The 5,327-nt window shown below is 43.3% G+C and overlaps 1 pseudogene; it reads right to left on the bottom strand.

The window, feature by feature from the left end:
* Window positions 1-2,723: 2,723 nt before the first annotated feature.
* On the bottom strand, window positions 2,724-2,830 carry LOC138660450 (U2 spliceosomal RNA; annotated as a pseudogene).
* Window positions 2,831-5,327: the final 2,497 nt, after the last annotated feature.

Here is a 5,327-nt window from a genome sequence, read left to right on the forward strand (position 1 = left end):
CACACCTTCACATTTAAAGATTTTTCTGTATTTTCATGACTATGAAAATTGTACATTCACACTGAAGTCATCAAAACTATGAATTAACACATGTGGAATTATATACTTAACAAAAAAGTGTGAAACAACTGAAATTATTTCTTATATTCTAGGTTCTTCAAAGTAGCCACCTTTTGCTTTGATGACTGCTTTGCACACTCTTGGCATTTTCTTGATGAGCTTCAAGAGGTAGTCACCGGGAACGGTTTTCACTTCACAGGAGTGCCTTGTAAGGTTTAATAAGTGGGATTTCTTGCCTTATAAATGGGGTTGGAACCATCAGTTGTGTTGTGCTGAAGTCTGGGGGATACACAGCTGATAGTCCTATAGTCCTACTGAATAGACTGTTAAATGAAAAGGTGTGTCCAAACTTTTGGTCTGTACTGTACAGCCAGCACAGCAACAGCCTCTGATATATACAGGTAAACAGCCTCTGATATATGCAGCCCGGCAGCAGCCCCTCATCTATATATATAATTGTCTAAGGGTTTTTCTGTCTGTCTGTCCTGGAAATCCCGCGCCTCTGATTGGTCGAGGCCGCCAGGCCTCGACCAATCAGCGACGGGCACAGCGACGATGATGTCATAAAGGACGTAGACATCCCGCGTCTCTGATTGGTCGAGGCCGCCAGGCATGCATATTCTAGAATACCCGATGCGTTAGAATCGGGCCACAATCTAGTTATATAATAATTTTCTAAGGGTTTTTCCGTCTGTCTGTCTGTCTGTCTGTCTATCTGTCTGTCTGTCCTGGAAATCCCGCGTCTCTGATTGGTCGAGGCCACCAGGCCTCGACCAATCAGCGACGGGCACAGCATGGCGAAGATGATGTCATAAAGGTTGCCTCGACCAATCAGCGACGGGCACAGTCTGCCGCGAATTCGCCTCGACCAATCAGCGACGGGCACAGTATCGACGTAGATGTCATAATGGTTGCCATGGCGACGATGATGTCATAAAGGTTGCCTCGACCAATCAGCGATGGGCACAGTCTGCCGCGAATTCATCATTGTCCATATACTATGGGGACATGCATATTCTAGAATACCCGATGCGTTAGAATCGCACGGGCACGCGCACAGTCTCTGATTGGTCGAGGCCGTCTGGCCTGTGCGCGTCGCTCTAAGTGCAAATCCTACCTGCTGCACTCGGATGCAATTCCTGCCTGCTGCACTCTAAGTGCAAATCCTGCTTTCCGCACTCTGATGCAGATCTTTTCTGCTGGACTCTGACACAAACTGCTGCACTCAGACACTAACTGCTGCACTCACTCTGATGCAAGCTCTGCCTGCTGCTCCGTCCAGTCTGTCCTTCGAGTCCAGCTGCTGCGCGACCATTGGTCTGTCTTGGAGTGGCTCCTGGCGTTCATCGGGAGCCAAGTCTAACCTCACCATCAGAGGCTCTAGTGAACAGTCAGGTGATCACTTAAGGTACCGTCACACTATACGATTTACCTACGATCACGACCAGCGATATGACCTGGCCGTGATCGTAGGTAAATCGTAGTGTGGTCGCTGGGAGCTGTCACACAGACAGCTCTCCAGCGACCAAGATGCCGAGGTCCCTGGGTAACCAGGGTAAACATCGGGTAACTAAGCGCAGGACCGCGCTTAGTTACCCGATGTTTACCCTGGTTACAAGCGTTAAACTAAAAAAAAAAAACAGCACATACTTACATTCTGGTGTCCGTCAGGTCCCTTGCAGTCTGCTTCCCGCACTCAGTGACTGCCGGCCGTAAAGTGAAAGTGAAAGCACAGCCGCTGTGCTCTGCTTTCACTTTACGGCCGGCAGTCACAGTGCTGGAAGCAGACTGCAAGGGACCTGACGGACACCAGAATGTAAGTATGTGCTGTTTTTTTTTTTTTAGTTTAACGCTTGTAACCAGGGTAAACATCGGGTAACTAAGCGCGGTCCTGCGCTTAGTTACCCGATGTTTACCCTGGTTACAAGCGAACGCATCGCTAGATCGCTAGATCGGTGTCACACACACCGATCTAGCGATGACAGCGGGAGATCCAGCGATGAAAGAAAGTTCTAAACGATCTGCTACGACGTACGATTCTCAGCAGGATCCCTGATCGCTGCTGCGTGTCAGACACAGCGATATCGTAACGATATCGCTGGAACGTCACGAATCGTACCGTCGTAGCGATCGAAATGTTATAGTGTGACGGTACCCTTAGTCACAGCCCTCCAGGCTCTTCACGGTTCGTCGCACAGTGGTTCCACAAACTTCACTTAAAAAATAAAGTGGTCCCTAAAAAATACATGTTCTGAAAATTTAATGGAAAAAAAATTGCTGCAAAACCTTTTAACCCTTCTAACATCCCAACAAAAAAAAAGTTATTTAAAAAATGATTCTGATGTAAAGTAGACAAGTGGTGCATTATTTATTAACTGTCTTGTGTGGTATAACAAAATAATTGAGTGTGGTATTACCCTTTTTTCTTAACTTGCACAAAGCAATGCAAATTTTCAGCTCAGGTCTTACTTGGCGAAGTTCATCAGAGGAAGGTTCTCATTGGAGTTCTCTATTGAAAGTTGGTCTCTCTCTTCGGCAAAGTTGTTTGAATGTGTAGGTCCTCAGCTATATTGTTGATTGATGGTCTTCTTCAAATTTTTTTATAGACAGAGAACGTAATTGAAGGCTTGCTCTTGAAGGCTTCCACAATGATCGCTGGGCAAAGAAGCTCTTCCTAAACATATTCAGGTGTTTATGCTCCAAGGTATAGACCTTGTTCCGAAAAGAACAAATACTACACATGGTCTTAGCCAAAAGGCCAAGAGGCAAGGACGTCAAAACTATGTGCTATCCACAGATGGGTCTCTATTCTAAAGGCAATTATCTAAGAAAAAAAGCAAAGCATCTTATACCAGCCAAACCAAAGTCTCCATACTGAGCAAGGTCTCTTCAACGACATCATTTTTAGGACCCTGCTCTGTGCTGATGAGAGGCAAGAACCCTGAAACAGTGCTGTTTGCCGATGGGATTCTGGTTTTACTGGTATGAAACGTCTTCTAAAAGTCTTTAGTATAAGTTATGTTGTAGAACGTTTAGGTTATACTGTCACCTAGTGTGTAGTGCAGCCACTAAACAGACCTGTATTGGATATTATAAGTTATGGTCTGACAGCTTGTGTTAAAACAGCACAAAACCTCTGTACAGATAACATAGGCCTTACTGTAGGTACATGGTTTGTGTGTGAAGTTTAAGAATGGTTTAGAAATATACCTACCAATTTTGTAATTATATTATTCCACCTTTATTCAATGGTCTTTGTTGGCTGCTGCAGCCAATCACTAGGTGACGGGTGACTGCTGGTGGCCAGTCAATAAGTAGTCATGTGTGCCATAGTTGAGACTGCACACAGATTATGCATAATCAAATATGCTTTGACCGTGCATTTTTTTTTTACTATATTTTGTTTATAAGGGTGGCCCAAAGTCCAAAGTAATTTTGCTCCTAAATCCTTATCAAATTAATGCCAATCAGTGCAAAATGCAAATAAATTTATATAATTTATACAATGTGATTTTTTGGGGATTTTATTTTTGATATTCTATCTCTCAATGTTAAAATTAACCTACCCTTAAAACTATAGACTGGTCATGTCTTTGTCAGTGGACAAACGTCCAAAATCAGCAAGGGATCAAATACTTATTTCCCCCACTGTAACTACTTAACGGCTTTTCTCTTTTTTTCCCTGCTTCTTTTTTTATGACGCTTTGTTTGAGAATCCCCAGTGCATGCTGAGATACTCAAACAAAGCATCATCATAGCAAAGGGCAAAGGCTGCAGTCACTTCCACAGCCTCTGCCCCCTTCCTGTGTCATCAGTGACGCTAGTTTCAGGGGCTGGGCTGGTCCCGGCGAGATGTGCACAATGACAGTGCGCTCTGTTGTTGACTCAGATCAGAAGTAACGAGCTGCCAACAGAGCGTGTGGTCAGAATACCCGGCATGCAGGGACCATTGACATCAAGAGGGCGCTGGTATGCATGCTGGGTATTCTGAGAACACGCTTTGTTGCCGGCTCGCTACTGTGCGCGAGAGAGAAAGTGCACGCTGTCATTGCAATCATCATGCAGGGACTAGCCCTGCACCTGAAATGAAGGTCACTGGTGAGTGAGCAGGGGCTGCAGCAGTGACTCTTTTGAGTATCCCAGAATGCACTGGGATTCTCAAATGAAGCTTCATCAAAAAGGAAGTAGGGAAAAAAAGAAACGCAGTTACATAGTGTAGTGAGGGAAGGATAGGGAATTTTTAATTCAAGTATATTAGAAACTAGTTTTGATGATGGCATTAAATAGATAGGCATTTAGAATGAAAATTAATTTCTACTTCGGACCAATCCTTTATCAGGATCGCTACCACAGATGTTCCAAGTTTATTCATGCAGTCAAAAAAACATGCGGTGAAAGTATGTTTGTTTATGCAGAAACTGCTGCTCAGCAATGAACAGTGAATCACTATGCACATAGTTATTTAAGGGGAGAGTGAATGGTTGTTATTTACTGTAGCTTCAGATGAACAGTGTGGTACATTGTGAACACCAGGTGGCGCCATATCATGTTAGAAAATATTGTTAACGCTTTACTGGATCTTTTTTTTTTATCTGCATATAAATTATTATTATTAATATTATTTATTGTTATAGCGCCATTTATTCCATGGTGCTTTACATGTGAGGAGGGGTGTACATAATAAAAACAGGTACAATAATCTTGAACAATACAAGTCACAACTGGTACAGGAGGAGAGAGGACCCAGCCCGCGAGGGCTCACAAACTACAAATGGGAAATATTATTTCTTTTATGATCCATAAAGGGGATATGACATGTAATGGGTTGGCAATAAGAAATAGTCATTAAAAAATACAACCACAGACTGTTAATCTGCAAGAATTAATGCACCTTTCTGAAACAGTCTTGTGGAGATCCAGAAAAGATCACAGGGTTGAGTTTTCCACCACTCCTTCCGAATGTCCCCAGTGAAGAGCAAAAAATAAAGCAAAAACTTACCACCTGGACAGACATGGCTGATCCTTTCTGAGTGCTGTATGTTACTGAAAGGCAACAGCTTTCACAGTTCTGTCAGGTCAGACTTCTGGATGGTTGACAGAAGGTAGAGGATCCCTCTGTACCCCATTTGTGCCCAATAATGTGAATGTAGGGTGCCAGCGGAGACAATCAAATCTTTTGAAATTCAAATTCACAAAGTTTGACGAATTTACCAAACACATTTTATTTACAGCAAATGGATTCATAAAGAATCTCAATAATGTAATCA

The sequence above is a fragment of the Ranitomeya imitator genome, chromosome 1, assembly GCF_032444005.1.
Source record: "Ranitomeya imitator isolate aRanImi1 chromosome 1, aRanImi1.pri, whole genome shotgun sequence".
NCBI lineage: Eukaryota > Metazoa > Chordata > Amphibia > Anura > Dendrobatidae > Ranitomeya > Ranitomeya imitator.